Source organism: Ostrinia nubilalis, chromosome 1 (assembly GCF_963855985.1).
Source record: "Ostrinia nubilalis chromosome 1, ilOstNubi1.1, whole genome shotgun sequence".
In the NCBI taxonomy this organism is placed as follows: Eukaryota; Metazoa; Arthropoda; class Insecta; order Lepidoptera; family Crambidae; genus Ostrinia; species Ostrinia nubilalis.
Genome location: NC_087088.1, coordinates 12,093,788 through 12,114,272, shown reverse-complemented (window position 1 = coordinate 12,114,272; position 20,485 = coordinate 12,093,788). Strand labels below are relative to the sequence as shown.

Here is a 20,485-nt window from a genome sequence, read left to right as displayed (position 1 = left end):
CACACGGTGCAGTCCCCTCCCTGGAACTGGGCTTAACATGCTCCCGCATATTTAGAATATTAGCTCGATGTTGATTTAGTCGATTTTCTCCTGATGGGAACATGTAAGACAAAAATAAAATTTCCAATATTACAGACCTTCTAGAGCAGATGCCGCGAAAACTATACAAGATATAGAAAAACTTGACTATCTCACCTGTAGCAAATTGAATAAGCTTTTTTTGGTTCATAGTAGTCATGAGACTAGGACGCATAGTTTCCGAGAATTAAGCGAAAACCCGAAAAGTGGTACCTGTAAACCCCCCTCTCTCCGCCGGCTCAGGGGCTAAGGGCGGGGACTTTTGCTATGTTCACCTCCTAACTAGTCTAAATAAAGTCCTGAGGTCAAAAATTGTGTTCCACGGATTTCTCTCTACACCGTCGTTAAAGCATTCATTGACTGGACTACTAGTGTTCTACTGCAAAGCACACATTTTCTGCTAAGATTTGAAGTAGATGCATTTGTGTTGTATCTTGGGCTTGGGTCCAACATGTTGTGCATATAAGATCATGAGCTGTAACCTGTAAAAATAAATAGATTCATTGCATGCCATGCCACACATACTCCTGTGCGTTGAATAAATTGAGCCGCAAACCATAAAAAAAATGATAATTCAATATTATGTGCTGTTAGTAGAATTTTGGGTCAGAGGGTAGGGTTAAACAGCTTTAGTAAATAAGCATTGTTGTTATAATAATTAATTATGACGTGTTACAAACTTAGTTACAAAAAATAATAATCTAGTAGTCTTAGTTCCAAAAAACAAAACAAAACAAGCTTTCATTGAGAGCAGGGAGATAGTGTCAAAGTAAATAATTCCTTAGATTTACACCAAAACCAGCTGGATTGTCAACATAATTGTTGTTTCGCTCATGCCTCCATTGCGCTGTACCATCGACTAGTTTCTTACAATCGAATCGGGCCTGGCTGTCCACACTGTCCAGGGTTGAACCACAGATAATAGCGGAACATTCATTTCAAGACAACCCGCCATGAGAATGGCAATTCAGAAGTTTGGCAAGGCTAGTACTTATTCATAAGATTGCAGAGCAAAATGTAGGTACTTACCGATCGAGGTGCTGCCCATTGTTGTGTATAATTAAGTTGCTCATTTTCTAACACCATAGAACCACCAGCCGAGCCTTGGCCGAGCCACACAAAAACAGTAAATCCCAGGCTGAGTATGTCGTTATTGCAATCAATCAGAGTCCGTTTGAATAGCCAAGTTTGTAGTTAATAAAGTTCCGAAAATAAAAGCTAAAACACAAACGAATCACAAAGAAGGATCAAGCAAGACAGCAACACAGCAAGAGTGAGTGAGAGAGAAAAGGTGATGCGAGTGAATGACAATTTGACTAACAAATAGGGATGTCCATTTAGAATAGACATAATCGATTAAATTGATCGTTTTTGAAAAATTTTATTTTTAAACATTGTGTTGCTATAAATATTTATTTTATTTATTTAATAGGACAACCAACAAGACATACACTGGAAGACAATCAATATTTACAACGTATTTAACTTAATCTAAGTGCTGCCTTAATTATAGGTTGCCACGGCATGCAATAGTGGACTTATACATAAACAGTGTCTACACTTAAAGAAAAGAGTAAATATGTAAATGTAGGTAAATAAATGTGATTAAATATACATAAAATGCAATAATCCACTGAAGCGCTGCGGGCGCGGCGGATCTGCGCCCGTCTAAAGGTCTAATGATTAGACTCTAGTCTAATCGATCATACCATTATTTACTTAAATCGAATTAAAAAAGCGCATCTCTGTCTCTGCTCTGTCAATATGTCGGTGACTTTGATTTCGTTTAAATACTTTTAAAATATTTTTTCGAACTGCAACTTGTCCGATAGGTTTGGACACTTGCAAGTAAATAAATAAAATATACATAAAATTATGGTACATACTAAGTCTTTGAAAATCTTAGGGCGATTTTTATCAATGTCCTTTGTCTGCTCGATTGCATTGATGGTAAGGAGCAATGGTATTATCTATAATATCATTGGTAAGGAGGGACTGTTCTAAATACATATTATGATAGTTGAGATGGTTGAGAATATTTCCGGGTCGATCGCTTCCACCTTCGGCCTAGATAGTACCTACCTACCTACTTATACGCCAAACTATCTTATGATTGTTATGCATTGTTAAGTAGGGTTATAATACCTAATTATGATTGTTATGCATTGTAAGTAGGGTTATAAATAATTATAATTTACATAAGCAGCAGGTCGGTTATTTTTATTTAGGCAAATGTAATATTTTAAAAGACAATACGTACGATCAGATATTAAGATCAAAGATAAAGATTTCTGCTGTGAAAAAAAATATAAAACAGCTAACTTCTATATCAAGTTCCAACGTCGCTATACGTACCTACCTACTTAATGCTACTGGATTATACGTTCATAGCTCAGAAGTTTAGTCCTTTTTCAGCAGTGTTTAGTAAGAATATTATTACAAATGGGCTTTTAGGGATTTTGTTCACATGGAATAAACGACAAAGTTCTTAGTTACTTATCCAATAGGTAGTAGTAACATATATGTAGAAAACAGGAACTTAGATGCCAACGAAAGAAAATAGGCTATCAAATGTTGTTTTGGGGACTTACCTTTATAAAAATATCACATTTAAAAATTCATACCATTTGTTGTTATTTAAAAAACAATGTCAATTTTGACGATTAACTGAAAGTCTATTATCTATGAATATAGTAGCGATATATGGTATCCAGCGGCAATGGCAGTGCAAAATTTTGACAATGACTGTAGTTATCATACTTCGAGTTTGTCCATGGAGACGGCAAAAGTCCTTTAGTTGGCCATAAAGTAAACTTAACGGAAAATGTTACTTAATTGATACCGAGGCGCAACTAGGGTTTCTGATTTCTCGACTTATTTTTTTTCTCGAGTTTCGGGAATTCTCGAGGCCAAAGTCTCGAGTTTTCTCGGGTCTCGAGTCTTTTAATTAAAACTGTTGAAATCGGTTGAAATTTAATAAAAACACGGGTTTTTATTAATGTTATAATGTGTCTGGGTTATAATCAATAATACTGTAAAGTTTCAACAAAATCCGTTCAGTAGTTTTTGCGTAAAAGAGTAACAAACATCCAGACATCCACACAAACTTTCGCATTTATAATATTAGTAGGATAATTATAACTTAGTAATTAACTAAAGGAACAGAAGTCATAAAGTCGCGTGTACTTTAAGGATTAATAACCATAAATATCTGGAGCTCCAATTGAATCACTTGTTTTCCAAAGAACACAAGTCCAAATTTATTGAAAAATTACGATAATAAACCTACATTTACAAACAAAAAAAAACTTTTAAATAAATTTTTAAACTTAAAGATAACGACTTGAATAAACGTATTTACGAGTACCTAAACTAACAGATAGTTAACAAAAAAAAATCAGTCTTTAAATCAGTCAGCTATACAAACATAATGAAATATAGCATACTCGTAGGTGAACATTATTAGTTTCGGTTGAGATCATTACTTGCAAATCAAATTAGTTAAAAAAAGGAAAGACTAGGCCAGTCTAAACGCAACGTTAACCTATTAAATAATTAAAAACTTACTTTTGTCTAAGAAAATAGGCTTTCAAGAATATTTAAGCTTCAAAATCGAAACTCGAGAATTCTCGAGCTTCGGTAATTTTTTTCTCGTCTCGAATGAAGCCAAATTTCTCGAGTTTTCTCGAGTTCGAGAAAGCTCGAGCAGAAACCCTAGGCGCAACCTGGAAGCATTGCTAAGTGTGCTCCTCGTTACTGGTTCATCGTTCGTCATCGTCATTGTTCGTAAAAACCGGGTCGCGGCAGGCAAATAATAAAATTAGTCTTATGTCTTCTCCCTTATTAACTTCGATGGATAAATAGCTAAACCTCCTTGCGCGTAACTGACGTTTGTTGGAAAACCGATTTTTTCAGGCCATCGGATTTTAATTTCAAAAGTCATTGACCAATCCCAGTTCATATAATAACTATTATGACGTTTTCTATTGGCCAAAAGATTTAACTCTCTAAAAATCCGCGTGCAACCATATCCTGCTTAAATATTGTGCACTTTATTCAGCACAGATTAAACAAGCTAAATGACAAATAGAATAGATTGAAATGACAGATTGCACTTGAATTACCCTACTGATTCTCGAAAAAAAGACATGTCAATTGTGAAAATACGTTATACGAAAATATGGATATTTATTATTTTATGTTACCTAACTTATGTCTAAAAACCATTTATGAACAATGAACATGCATTTTTAGACCCTGCCCTTGCCCTTGTTGAAGGACACGAATTCTGTACAGTTATCGTCGTTACGACGTGTGACATACTGGTAAAAAGTTACGAACATTACTACATCGTAGCTTTATTCGTAGCGCATCGCCAATTTAAAAAAACGTGGTTGCCGGAAAAATATGTTTGTTTTTAATTAATTTTTCGCATAAAGACTTTATAAAGATTGATAAATAATTGCAGGAAGTAACTACTAATGTCCATAAACCATGCAAGATTTAATCGAAGACGACTGTTATTATGGTGGTAGGTACTATTAATATTAACTTCCATAACAGAAAAAGATAATGATATCTAATGCCATAACACCGTTAGGCGTGAAATTAAAATTCATAAACCGAGGCGGGTAATGGTAAACATTATTCAGAGTAAATGATGTAAGAAGAAGACGCGCGCGGGCGCACGAGCGGAGCCGAGCGGCACGCGAGTGCGGATCAGACGCTCCTGCGAATAAAAACCCAGGAAGCATGGCGGACTAAGTGATGCTGTTAATGAATAATGATAAATCTTCCGCATATTCGGTTAATTACCGCGTAGTGTGAAGCGCTGAGCGGCTGACCGTAAAGACACGCGCCGGTAAAGATAGTTTTCCGCAATTATGTAACAATCTCGCAACGATTAAGCCATGAGATGAGATTATTCAATTTGCTGTAACGTACGTACTTTGAGTAGGTAATTGCTTTCATTCAGCGTGTGCTTCTGCACTGCCCCCTTGTTTTAGATGCATGGTCGCATTTGCTGCCGGTGGGTAGGTTACTGAGATTTTATGTGATATTTAAGTAGGTAGACATGTAAATGAATTAATTTTAAAACACATTTATGATGCAAGTGACCGCAAATACCAGGTGTAGAGAGTGGCAATAATAATTATACATTAATTAAATTCTCTCCTTATTATCGTTTTGGATTTGGACCTGGAATCTGTAGCTTAGAGGAATAAGAAGTGCAGCGTAACTACGTTGAATTTTTGTATTAATTTGTATTCGTATGTCAATTTTAATATGAGATAATTATAAGTGGAAGGCTCGTTAGGAGGCATTATTATAATCAATGTCATAATCACCATGTATTTATATTGTATAATCATCATAATGGGATGTTAAGCCTGAGAAAAAGCTCACACGCATTGTCCGAATGTGGGCTGATCACCGACCCGGGGTCGGGTGTCACACAACGGTTCTAAACAAATACTAAACCGGGATTTTTGTGTCAATGATCTTATGATTTCCTGCTTAAATATACACACGAGTTAAAGACTGGTTGCGCCAACGAAATTCTAATAGATATCCACGAACCTGTTTGTGTTTTGTGGCTTTTTATTGGTTTCACAATACTTTTTTTAGGACACCGTAACGGGACTCGAATTCGAACGTCCGATATAATGCGTTGTGGTGATGATTTAATTGGAAAATAAACTCTGGGTCAGACGCTGAACATTAAAATATTCAAATAAACAAATGACACGAACACTTAATTTAAATAAACATCGACCGGAGTGGAACGGTTATGTGCCGATTCAAAGCTCCAAGCTTTATTTATTGTTTTAGTCCAAAGTTTGTAAAGAGATTCGGGTAAAAACTCTGTGATACAAATCCTGCCCAGTCCAAAAGCCATCTTTATAACAATCAAATGCTAAATTAAACTGAAAGAACAATCAACCTCCCTCAATCATGGTTATTGAATTATTCATTTGCATCTTGGAATTTGATTTCGTTAGGATCGATTCTTGGACACCCCTACTTTCCATCCTTTGGTGATACTGAAATACATTCTTTGAACGTCAGGATATTATTAAGTTAATTATAATAAAAAGCAATGCAATTAAAACAACATTTTATGACGAAAGCTCTAAACGGTAAAAACTTTACTCAAGCAATTAGGTGCCATCAGATAGACATTACATGTCCTTATAAGTAAATATAATTTACCATTGAACCGGTCGTATCTTATTTAAGTACATAACTTACTGATTTATAAACGAAGTTTATCGTAACTATGCCGCTTCATTCAGATGCCCATGATGAGGTTTGATTATGCTTCGTTATGTCATGATATAATTTGGATTTTTTAATAACTAGATTCTTAAAGATAGACTTTATTAAAATATTTTTGCAACAAACGGAAACTTAATTAAACAAAGAAAAAAATCATATTATTATTGTTTACTCAAAAATAAAAGCGTGTCCGCGAGGCATTTCCTCGCTGGATAGCAATACTAAGCCTTTGTGCAAGGAAAGAGGGAGGAGGGAATTATTTGGATATTAACATTGATAGCTATTTACAAGAATTAGTTTAACATAAGCAGTTCAAGTTTGGAAAATAAAAGCATTTTTTATATGCTTTGTTAGTTTTGTGCGCACGATTCGATTAAGCGGCGACCTTCGCGAGGTTCTCTCTGTTTTGTTGCGATGCCTTCGGGACATTAGTGCGTCTGCGCATCTCATCTATGCGGCTCTACATCAATTAAGGCTTTTGTCAATGCGTTCTGATGCTCCGGGCTGTTAGGCTGAGTAGCATCACCTTAACTTTAACCTTAACTATAAGTCACTTTAACCTGTAGTTTTATATAGTGTTTGACAGATTTTTGACGTTTGTTATAGTTAAAGTAAGATGGTGCAACTCTGGGTATGTAGTCAGACAGAAGAAAAACAGAGCAATATTTTTTCATGCACTTCTGTGTCCATGAAAAAACTAATGCAAATTCTAAATGCAACCCATGCGAAACTACTTTAACTTAGAAATATTGAGGAAACATAAATTGAGTTGGAACAGTTATTTTATTGGTGTGAGAAAATCGTTTTTATTACACGGTAATGGCAAATGGCAGAGTTACCTAAGTAGGCTATAAAAATGGTGATTCACCATCCTGTGCCTTATCTTATTTGATCTCTACACATTGTTCATACTATAAAGCAGTAGGTAGCAAACAAGTCATTCCACATGTTAATATTATACTTGATCAAATAAAAAGGGTGGATTCTACTAAGTACTCAAATACAACTACTTTTAACACAGGATTAATATAAAATTCTGAAAAAAAAAACAAAACTAAATGATTGAGTGATTGTGGATTGTGGAAAAGCATTTTCTTTTCGGGAAAAGTAGTTGGATTGAGCAGTGAAATCAATCCTTTTTGTTGATCAAATACAAAAACATGTGGTAACGAATTAAATAAAGAAAATCGTAATGCCCATTCGGAGTCATTAAAATACCACCTCATCTATAAATATCCCGTAAGGTAAGTGCCCCCTACTTCGGTATATTAAGGCTCTTACGACTTTAACATTTTATTTAAAAATAACCAAGCATAATATCAGTATTAAAGCTTTTGTATGCTAAACTTTGGTCTTTTGACAGTAAGTTAATACATAATTTATAGTTATATAGTTTGAACTTTTTTTTATATTAATTGTTCTGCGGACCTCTTGTTTGGATCCTGTTTCGTGACAAAATTTTGCTCTGTTTCTAAGTTCGTGAACTCATGTCCCCTATTTCGGGATAAGGTTTTATGCATACAGTTAGGATATTTTAATAATGATTAAGGGTGTAATAAATTTAGAAACGATAATAAAAAATTATTTATAACCATTAGAAAATGTGAAAATATTTATATAACCATTAGAAATGTATGGGGGGAACTTAACAAACCCTCCCCCCTCGTACCCATAAAATTTAGATATGTTATTTCTAGCGATATGTGAAAATATTTATATTAACCATTAGAAATGTGGGGGGGACTTACCCCCCCCCCTTCTCCCCATAATCCCACCCCTGGATCTGTTTCTGATTTCTCGACCTATTTTTTTTCTCGAGTTTCGAGAATTCTCGAGGCCAAAGTCTCGAGTTTTCTCGGGTCTCGAGTCTTTTAATGAAAACTGTTGAAATCGGTTGAAATTTAATAAAAACAGGTTTTTTAATCTAATATACCTACTCTTATTGCACAACAATCAATATTAGAATTTAGTACCACTTATTTTGGTAAGGAAAGAAACAAAAATCTTCTTTCATAATTAATATTAAATTAACTAATAATCATAACAAAAGTCATAAAGTCGCGTGTACTTTAAGGATAATAACAATAAAAATTTGAAGCTACAATTGAATCACTTGTTTTCCAAAGAACACGAGTCCAAATAGCAAAATTACGATAAATAGTTTTTTTAATAAACAAAAAAACTATTTTATAAATTTCTTAAAGATAACGACTTGAATAAACTTTACGAGGAGGCACGAGTACCTAACCTAACAGACAGTTAACAAATTTTTCAGTCTTTAAATCAGTCAGAGTTAAACATACATAATAAATATAGCATACTCGTTGGTGAACATTATTACTTAGTTTCGATTGAAATCATTACTTGCAAATCAAATCAGTTAAAAAAGGAAAGACTAGGCCAGTCTAAAAGCAACGTTAACCTATTAAATAATTAAAAATTTACTTTTGTCTAAGAAAATAGGCTTTCAAGATCGAAAATCGAAACTCGAGAATTCTCGAGCTCCGGTAATTTTTTTCTCGTCTCGAATGAGGCCAAATTTCTCGAGTTTTCTCGAGTTCGAGAAAGCTCGAGCAGAAACCCTAGTCAAGTGAGGGTAGCCCCCCCCCCCTGAAAATAACCCCAGATACGCCAATGACTCATAATAAAAAGTAAGTAATTAATTAATTTCTTAGGTAGGTAAGTATTAAAAACTAAAAAATATGTCGATTTCTTTGATGGTGTGTGTCATAAAAGTACCTAACACCATACATTTATATATCACGAACTTGGAATAAAGTAACAATAATACGGTTCCTTGTTTCGTGATACTGATTATTCCAAATTCCCTAAGTAAAATTCATGGATTATTGTCAAAATGTGTCAATTAACTATTATCTATCCCATATACAATACAAATAAACAAAGATAAATAAAACAAATCGAAATAAAACTAAAATTATGCTGGTACTACTTATGCTAATTTATCTTAAAATTGGTCATATATGTGAACTTCAAACTCGTGTCATATAAATTCTAGTGAACGAAACATATTATACCGAATTTAGGTCATGAGAAACTTAAATAAGTGCATTATTAGTTTCATAACTTACATTTAAATTATTATAAATAATTATTTAAAAACCAAGCATCAAAATGTTATCCATAATAACCTTGAATCGGTAGTGTCACGAAATAGGGGACACCCGAAAAATATTATGTACGCTATTTCGTGAGTCAATTAATCGCAATTTTAAAGGAATTCTACGTTTTCATATAACTTTTTTCTAAGCCAAATCAATTGTCAAGGAACACATGAAACCACTATTACAAGTTTTATTTAAATGGACGTTCCTTCGCCTTTTTATAAGCTTAAGAAGTTGGAGCGCTAACCTTACGGTGAGAGCAACCTTTGCAAGCCGCACGGCTGTTTTTGGCTCTCTGAGAGTTTGAAGCTTCGTATTGCTCTCATTTTTGGCACCACAATGTTGGTACTTGGTTTTTTAGATAGCTTAAATAATAGAGTTTTTGTAGTAATGAAGAATTTTTATAAATAATATTCCATTTGCTTATTATTTGAGCTAGAAAAAAAACTTACGAACTTACGTACTATCACGAACTAGTAGCCGTTTACCTTACATATAGAACCAGTAACAAAACAAGTAAAAGAGCAAAACGCTCATTTGCTGTCGTAACTCGGTGTTACGTGGAGCGGTTTGCCTTGCACTTGCGGCGTCTTCAGTGCAACAGCCGGCCCTGGAGACTGGAACCTCGTTATGTACAGGGCTGCCGCACTTCAGACATTACGTTTTTGCTGCAAAATCACCTCTATTACAACTGCATAAGATGCCACAGAGAGTTTGTATGTCGTATAGGTACATGTATGAAAGTAACTAGCTTTGCCCTAGGCTCTGCATGTGTGAAATTCGGTACGTCAAAGAAAGGCATGAACTTTATTTATTCGTTGTACCTATACAAAATAGCTCTGTAAAAGACCAATTAGCTACCTCGGTGACGAGGAGCATGCGAAATGAGTAAAATACGAAAAAAACTTGTGTATTTTCTTAACATGGTATTACTTGGAGTTGTCTTGAGAGCAATAACGAAACCAGAATACCTTCTGCCCTCGGGTGCTACATTATAAAAAGTTCGTACCTCGTAACCAACCCAGATTTTCCACGTGGCCTGTACGCGTGATTTTCAGATAAATATGAACACCACGCGAAACACGTGGATTGTGTATTTTCCCAACACAAAGCAGTCTATAACACTCGTTAGACTCGTAGTCTATTGGTGAAGAGCCAAACCTTTTCTTTGTTTGATTTCACAAGCCAGCCAACGTTCCGACGTTGGCTGGCTTGTGAAAGATTTTCTATCCTTTTGGTGAAGACCGTAACCCGTGCCGTAACGAAGGCTGAACTGTATTTTGTATTATAACATTTTCTAGGACCTTCAATCGCGACGATTTCGTTTCGTTAATAGGGCAGAATTTACTCATTCCTGACACTTGTTAATATAAATTCCTCCCCGAATCTTTATTCGGCAATAATAATCTAGCTTTCTGTCCATGAAAAGGGTTTTCAAATTCGGACCAGTCGTTCCATAATTTAACAAACATGTTCACCTCTCCCTGTTACCTTAAACATAACACGTTACACTTGATTTTATCAAAATTTGCATGATCATTAGCACTAAAGCACGCAAGTCCCTCGATAATTTGACAAATTATGCTACAGGCATGTGAATAAGTAAATACCAATTTTGAGCCGGTTCCTTGGTCGAGATCAAAATGTAAATCACCACGAATCATTCGAACTTAAGTTTATAAATATCGAGCTATTAAAGGCGCACACTAAACTTCTTCACGCATCTTCGATCAATATTATTAACGAAGTGGTAAAGGTAAACATGAAGATAAGGCTTTAGTTCGCAGTTGTGTATGTTGGTCTCACAGGCATTATCATTTATCAGCAGTAGATTACGCATTGTACGCGATTTCACGAACATAATTATTTTGTAAATATGCAAGCAGAGCTGAAACCAGTTCGGCGGCTAAATATTTGTCGTAACTCGGTGTTACGTGGCCGCTCGCCTTGCACTTGCATCTTCAGTGCAACACCCGGCCCTGAGGCCATCCACTAAATAAATAAGTACGCCCTGTTCGTTTATTGGAGGTTGAAGTGGACTTTGTATCTAGGGTTAATTCTGATAGGACTGAAAGAAGCGAAGTTTAATTATAATATTTCAAGCTCGTCAGAAATCCGTGCTACGAGTAACATACGTATTCCTAATAGAAAAAAACATTACCTCAGAACTATTAAAATAAGCTAAAGATTTCTGTTTGAAGATTACGATGGCGGAAAATAATTATATTATTTGTAGAATTATCTAAACAGTATCTGGAAAAGTATCTTGTATGCACATAATGATGAATCTTATCGGCTTGTAATAAAGATCAGTGTCTTGAAAATATATTGCAGTACAGTTGACTGTATTTATATTTATGATCTGGTCTCACAATTAGAGGTGGTCGTATGTCTGAATAGTCATGCGGATGCAAAATTAGATATAATACGCCATTGTGGTCTCTACGTGTGAGAAACTCGACTTGTTAGTTGACTTGACCAACAGTCGTACCTACTTACGGTTAAATTACAGACTCTAGAATCTATTTCTACTTTGATAAAATATTTCTAGGCAACACATGTTTTTCACCTATTTTTTAAGAACTAAGAGAGCAAAACGTACTTCCATTAAATATAAAGAATGCACAAAGAATATTTGAAGGACACTTTATACAGCTTTAGTATTGTTTATGTAGAGATTCACTTGTTTTGGACGAGTCTGGAAACATGCCACAAACAATTGTTTAAAAGTACCTGCCTACCCTTTTAACGTCTCGTCAAATGAGAAAAGTTGAGAAAGCCGTGTGTCTGACGGCCTTACATTAGCCTACCCGTGTACTTCATGTACAAATCGATTGCACCTTGTCTTCTCTTAGGGCTCGGGGTGTAATGGTTGTTAGTAATGACTCCAAGCCGCTATCATTGTCCCGCTCATCTCTACGGACTTGTTAAGGTTTATATTTAGCCGGGCTAGTCTACCTGACAACCTGTCCTGCCCTGTCCAGCCTTATGTATAGGCCAACAACCCTGTTTGCTTGATTTTAATTAAAGTCATCTTCGTAATGCTTTGCTTGTGTTTAGGATAAAGGGCTTGTAGGACCATGTTTAAATATTTTTATCTTCTGGGGTACCTAATATTATTTTTGGTTATTTATTTTCTAAATAAAATCATGCAAATAAAAAGAACTTTTTTCTACGTTTGCGGCACCGTAGAAAGTCAACCGTCTTGAGCCGCCGGTGACTGTGATCATAAGATGTAATCATCACCCTCGGCTCATTCGTCAAAGCAACGAAAAAGGCTTTATGCGAAAATTTTACACGCTACGGCGTTTAGCGCGTGATTAATCACACGTGAGATAGGGTGATTATTCTTGCATTAATGCCAGATTCCACTTTTCTTTTTCGTGCGCTGGTTTAAATTTGAAACTCTGCTTACTTACGCCACGTTGATGGTAATAAAATAACTACTGAGCGTTAAGAGTGCTACTGCAATAGGCTGCTAATAAAATAAATGTTATCAGCAACATTAACTCAGTAAATGGAGGAGTTACCAACTCATTATCGACTTATTTATCCCAGACTGAAATGGTTTTATTCGAAAGACTCATCCACACGTCTGATAAAGTTACTAACGTACCTACGTACAGTTACTAACGAAATAAATCCTACTTTCGTAAGTTTGTTTTACTTTTGTTAACCGTAAAAATAAGAAAATATGTTAAAAATAATTGAAAACAGGCTGTCACTAATGTTTTCACATCTCAACAACATGTCGTGTAACAAACATATTTTGCCAAATGTCTTCAATGAACAATAACCTCGAGGAAAGTACCCACAAGTCGGTCACTGGGTCCAGTCGCTCACCTTTCTCCGACTCTCGTTTGCAAAAAAAAACACATTTTACAGCTGATTTCGTGATACTGTCTGTTTCATTCAAACAAAACTGAAGAAAGTGTTTCAAGAACAATCGAAATTACTTTGGTTTGCGGCTGTTTTGCCGAACCAATAAATCACTCTGTGGTAGTTTCATACCAGCATACGTTTACAATTTAAGGCCTTTGCAGACTCATAATGTGTACCTACTTGTCTTTCAATATCCCTTGACAAAAAAATTTTTACACGTTTCAGTTTTGCACAGCAATAAAGTCAGGCAGTAGGCTGACAGGTCACATACAACTCTTCATTAGCATACAACTAGACTAAGCTCTTGCCGCTCTACAATTTCATAGGCCTTTGACAATCAAGTTGTTCGTAGCCTATAATTTGACAGATCGCCGAACATCGCGGCTGCGTACCCATGGCTATGGCTATGGCTATGGTGCCGGAATGTGCGGTGCGTATCGGGGTCTATTCTATCGACCGCACTCCACTCTGGCTCCACGCAAGCGCCCCGCATTTCAATGATCCGTGCTGTGAACACTAATTTCGCTGCCAACATTCCGCCGATTTTATTCTGACACCTTTCCAGCTGAGTAATCAGGAGCGTTTCTGGCAGGATTAGAGTTAAAGCGTCATGAAAACTGAAAAGATTTTAAGACGATCTCGTTTATGAAGAATGATGGACCATTACGTAAATAGTAAGAACCGACATTAGCGTTAAAAAGATTCTACATTGGTTATTTTTGGGTTAAAATACTTAGTTCTTAAATAGGTACCTACCGAATGATTTGCAATAATTTGTATATTATACCTAATAGAGCCTCTTCGTCGTGATTGATAAAATCGCAGCGCTGAAGACTATTGTATAAAAACGTTCCCACAATAGAGTCGTCTATCGGATCCGGATTCCATAAGGCTAGCTCGGGATCGGACGGAGGACCGCGTTATTAGTACATAGCGAAATGTGGCGAGCTCGCGAGGCTCTTGACCCGCGGCCGCGGGTTCGACGAACGCGCGCGCCTAGACCAAACAGCTAATAACATTAATCCCAAGATGCAATTATTTTCAACTGAAGCAATAGATAATCCGACATATAATGTCCCATTTATTTATTTATTTCATGAAAACAACATGATTTCTTGAATCTCACTCCAATAAAAGCTCATTTGTGGCCTCTAAAGCTTTTAAAAGAATCGTATAAGACTCTCGACGAGTAAGATGACTTTGATTTATAATTTCATCTTCTTTCGAATTGAGGTCTAAGAAATGTAAAGTTCTTTGTAGATATTAATGATAACATAACTAAAACGCCGTCTTGTAGAGCTGGAAATTATTTTTATTTGCACAAACTGGAAAACAAGTCCAGCCGTGGGGTGTTAAGCGGCCATTCATCACCGATTCATTACCACAGCAAACATTAAATCTCCATTGAGTAGGCGTATCGGACCCGTTGAGATCTAAGATCCTTAAGCTATTCTCTCAGATCGTTCACAATGAGAGTACCCATTAGAATAAGAAGGCTCAAATTACAGGTTCCACTGAAGTGCGCCGTGCCCTCCAGTAGTGCACGTGCGCCTCAATACGTGGCCATAATAAAAATCAATACCTATATAAATGGACCTTTTTATTTAAAAAAACAACCTCCGAACAGGATGTGTGAATTTATGATTCGAATCTGCTTTATGCTGAAACACCCCGGGCACAAAAGTTAAGGACCGTTGCACGTTGGTTATTAAGTAAAGTAATGAACCGTGATAATATTCAGTTGAGCGATTATTTCTTTAACTGATCTAATGAGTTTACATTTTTTATTATGGCCAACACTTTTTTCGGCGTCCAAAACTATTGAACCTGAAAACGCTTACATTATGGGAACATGATCGTGTTCGTATCCGCACTTACGTGATTTCGTGATATTCGTTCTAGCTATGTATCAAAGTAATAGCTATCTAATCATGAAAATTGAAATGTAGGTTCTAAGGCTTTTCAATTATTATTATTTTGAGATTTGATTTCCTTTTTTTATTCCTGCGGGTTTTCGGCAATCACAAAAGCAATCAAAAGTTATTGATACCGCGCGCGATAATTTTCTACAACCCTTTTATACAGTCTCTATAGAACTTCAAAAAGCTCCTTTTGTCTGTCCTCGTACATTCTTTCTTGAATCTGTCGACTTTAATTATCTCATTTATCATTTTTTAGTAATGAAACTCTAAATTCTGATGGGCACCGAATCCGTTCTGACACTTTTCAAAAGCGTGATACCAAATTACTTCAACATCATTAATTAGAATTTCTTTCATAAAAATAAATTGCAGAATGAAACTTTAATGGGCATCAATTTATAACATTAAATTAACAAAATCTAACTTAATTCAAGGCTTTTATTGAGGAAATATCTTCTGAGATCACGTCTGCATTTGTCGAAATTCTTACGAGTTGAGAGCCAATTGCCTATTTACCTAATTAATAGTTATTATGCTAAATATATTTATTATCACATAATTTGTATCTTCCTGTTCAAAACTACGTTTGAAAATCGTAAGCGTAATTTCCTGAAAGAAACAGTTTTACGTAGAAATAAAAAGTAGGAGGTAAAAGATTTTCTTTTGTTAATCTTAATGTAACGTAATAACGTTCCACGAGTCTAGCTGAAAAAGCTCAGTCACTTAATTTACGTTACACATTTCTACGAAAGAAAAAGTTGTTAGGTACCTAAACAAGGTATGTTAGATTCGCTTTCTAAGAGAACAAAAGCGACGGTGATATATATTTGGTCTAAGGCACCGAGTGAAGTGGCACTAAATTCTTTTTGGCGATGTCGCGGTCAGTGTGTCGCGCCCACACGCCCGGAATCCTGATACAGAACAAAAAATCAGTTTTACATGGATTAACGAAAAAGTTGATTTGACAATAGGACTTCATAACATCGCCCGAAATCGAAAATACAGTATCCCAGCTTAATTTCATCCTAGATAAAATTGATTGCATACATAAATACACATTACTTACATTCGTGCATTTTTGATTTAAACGTTATTCTTATTTGCATACCATGTCATCAGACATGGTATGCAAATGTGCATAATTATGGCACTGCAACTGTCCTAAGAAATATATTCATCCCAAACCCTTTGTTTGTGTTTTTCTCGTTTAAAAGAGAGTAAAAAATACTATTAAAATCAATAAAGAGCGAGTAAAACTAAAACAGCATAATATATTTTATTGATGCAAAAACTTGGGGACAGTGAACTGCTTTTTTATAACTTTATTAATAAAAGTTTTTCGATTTCAGCAACTGACTTAAATATCGAGATCTTGTCGCCTGTAAAATTATGAGAATGGCATCAATGACATCAGTGTCGAGTGTGCATAGAATATATAACTGCAGTTTACTGTACTCCATTTCCTGCAAAGGAGCTCTTAACCTAAAGCTTTAAGATTGACCAACTTTCTAAAAGCTCGCCGCATCCACACGCATCTCAGTTCGGTGAGGCTGAGAGGGACGACCAAATATTACCATTAGCGGATGGTCCTCAAAGCGGTCAGTGGGAGGGACTGGGTGATTGACCGAGGCCTTGACCCACCGGCATACAGCCTTGGCCGCGTCCCTTCTAACTGGACCTTCGGTTAGGGCCAAGGGCCCGTTGGCTTTCGCCCTCCCATCCAAGACAATTAAGAGCCGGTCTTCGTAAGAGGGTCCTATGATTAGATTGTAATGGGAACTTTCGAGGCATGGACCACTTAAAATATTCCTTTAAGGTATGGATGCTTGTTTTTTAAATGAATAACATCTTAGTGGGTAATTGTAGTGGAACCGTAACCGTAAGGAAAATGAGTTTTTTTATTTAAACATTTCGTAGTCCTCATTGTGCTCTAGTCAAATGGACTTGGAGAAAGTGAAATGAATGCGACTCATTGTCAGTTTAAATAGGATTGGTCTGCCTAGTTTGATTTCTAGGTATTAACGATTTCTATAAATTCTAATATAATAACGTCTACTAAAATAGCGGTTTTAAGCCGAAATGTTAAGTTATCAATTACAAGCTAGCGAGTTAAAGATTTGCTATTAACAAACAACGATAATCATACTCTAATCAGTCGGGACTTATTAAGGAAATTGGAAAAACTCTACCTCACAAACCAAAGCATCATAAATAATCACGGTTGTACAGTAAAACCGATTAAGTTAATTGTGAATTGGAATCGCAGAGCTTATCAGGATTTTTTACTGTATTGTAACTGACATCACAATGGTAAGCATAAAACTGATATTGTTCGCGCGGGTGCATTGAATATAATGCCTTCGCTGGCTGGTCATAATTGCAACTAAGTAATTTTATTCACTCACAATTGGTTCCGCAAATGCGCTGCATTTTTTATGTTATGTTAACAGAAAAAAATATACGTCACTCGTTAATCCATATCGTACAAAATGTAAAATTTAGAGGCTATATTCTACGTGACAGTTGATTTTGTTAGTAAGAAGCTGTAACATTAAAACTTTAGCAAAAATGTTACCCAGTCATAAGCTTCCATTTTATCACTTATTTTCGCTAAGATTCATTCAGCTCTATCAGAACATAATTTTGTGCTTTAAAATATTGCAGTAATCAATTTCGGGACTATCTTTGTTTGGTTGATAGATTCAGAGATAAAAAAAGATCGTGTAAAAATGACGTAGTAGTTTTCGTTGAAGCCATATTTCACGGACTCGGTGTAGAATGGGCAGGCAAGTTAAGAAATGATCAACATTTCGCGTCTTGGAAAATAAATTGGAAAGGTAAAATTTAAGAACTTCTGATTTCAAAAGTTACCCGAGGATTTCCCTAGAGAACATTTCGTCGAATTAGGGATAATTGCCTTGTCAACCAAGTATTGAATTGTGAGTATTTCTGATACGACATAATTCTCTATCATTGATTTATTGACAACCTCTTTTCTAAGAAGATTGTATTTTCCATTACACAGTAAATTACTTTACCAAAAAGTCGTAGGTAATTTGAAAGCTAAACAGTAGATTTTTATTATTAATTTTACTAACATACCTATATTTTGGAATTCGTTAGGTATTAAATTTACTCAGAAATAGTAGCAATTTTAACATGGTATTAACATTGTTTGGAATTATTTATCTAAGAAATCTAATAGTAGTAACTAACAATGAACTTCTCAAGCTTTTAGGCAGCTATTAATTAAATACTCTCAGAATAAGCTGTCACACTCTCACACTTAGTAAATAAATAAACTTAGATTATTGGCAAGTGTAGCTAACTGTCTTATGTACGCATACTTTAATAAGTAAATAAACCTTTATAATAAGTATCAATGACCTTAGATAACTATCTTTTTTCTGTGCCACTTGCTTTTTTCAAGTATAAGTTTTGATAAGTAGTGCTGCTGTTCTGAATATATTTGAGTGTGATTAGAAAAGGTGAGGCATCTCTGTCACCAGTGTATGGCACGAGGAGCGTGACGCGGTTCCCGTTACGCGACACACTCCGCCGGCGACTCCCGCGCATCCAAACGCTTGTTGCTTTCTATTTTATCTCTGGCCCGCTATAATTGTTTCTCTGACTACCTCGTCGGTGGAATGTTTCAAATATGACACATAGTTGTGTGTTGTGTAGTTGGAAACCCTAATTGAATAATGCTACATCCTTGAATTGAAACTGTAGTTACTTTGATAAATTTCGTAGTTGGAAGGCCAATGTTACATAATAGAGTGAGTTATTCAATGTTGCCACGATAACAGTCAATACTTCCTAAGTTATTTTGATAATGTCTTCTTCAGTCAGTAGGAATCCAATTATTACTGACCCAAACCTTAAAAATCAGTTTTCCCTAGCTAACCATGTTTTTCATTATAGCTTCCTTGTTAGCACTGAAAATCAAGCATTTCTTCTAGATTCTGGTAACGTAACCAAAAAAGCGTCCATTGCATACTAAAAAAATATTTCTAATTTCAACATTAGCATTCCATGTGCACGTCACACACTCAAATTTACACGACCATCTTTTATCATAATACTTACAGAGATCTGATCCCCATAATAAAAAAAGACGGTTATTACACTAAAGTGGATATTACTGCGGCATTCTTCCACGTTCTATCTATGACGGATGACACTAAATCGAGCGTTGTCGACGGCTCTAGATTTATAAAACGAGCCATTGATGACCATAAAAGAACCAGTGCCGGTAGTGCGGCGAGGAATGTTTACGCGAATTGACTCGTCATCGAGGCAATCTGTGCTTTGGCTCGATTAGAGGCCGTTCGCACTGCATTCCTGATGCATCTGGTTATTTAAGACACCTGTGTCCACATAAAAGTGTAACACACGCATGCAGGCCATGCTTAGAATTCTTGGGGAGTAAATGCTACTGATACTACACGTAGCTTAAATTATAGAGCAACAAAAACGATCTCGATCCTCTGCAAAAATATGCATTTATTATAACGAATATTTAAGACAACAATATTAATTTAGATACAAAAACACGACAACTCTACCGCCTGCAATATGACAAGGAATCATATTGTTTTGACTTGTTGATGAAGTTTTGCCCAAAAAACAACTTTTAAGGATGAGCGTTACACAAAAAATCCTTTGAAATACCAGATCACCGAAATACTAGTTTTGTAACCTTGATACAGTTCAAAGCCACAATGGAAGTTATGTTTTTATGATTTATGTAGAGACGTTGTGTTGCTACATGTCAAGGTTTTTTGTCACTTTATCAACGGCATGTAAAGTACTATGGCAATTAGCTATAAATATACAGGGTGTTAGGTAAATGGGTATATGAGCCGACACTAGCCCATGTTAACATGGTCATATAAATGGTATGGTGAAGTCAGAAAATTGATATCTTCATTTTAGTTATTTTAATTTTCATACAAATCGGATTTTATAAAATTTATTTTGTATGAAAATTAAAAAAATAAAATGATGATATCAAATTTCTGACTTCACCATACCATTTATATGACCATGTTAACATGGGCTAGTGTCGGCTCATATACCCATTTACCTAACACCCTATATACTTACCATAAACATACTGGTATCAACTGGAACTAGGTCGTGATTCACATCGCTCTTAGACATACCGACGGCAGTAGTTTTTGTTATTCCATTATG

The 20,485-nt window shown here is 35.6% G+C and overlaps 1 long non-coding RNA gene across 1 annotated transcript in view; it reads left to right on the top strand.

The window, feature by feature from the left end:
- The window catches only part of LOC135072635 (uncharacterized), a 48,528-nt gene that overhangs the window by 21,102 nt on the left and 6,941 nt on the right, over nt 1–20,485 (top strand). The gene's annotated exons all lie outside the window — the stretch shown is intronic.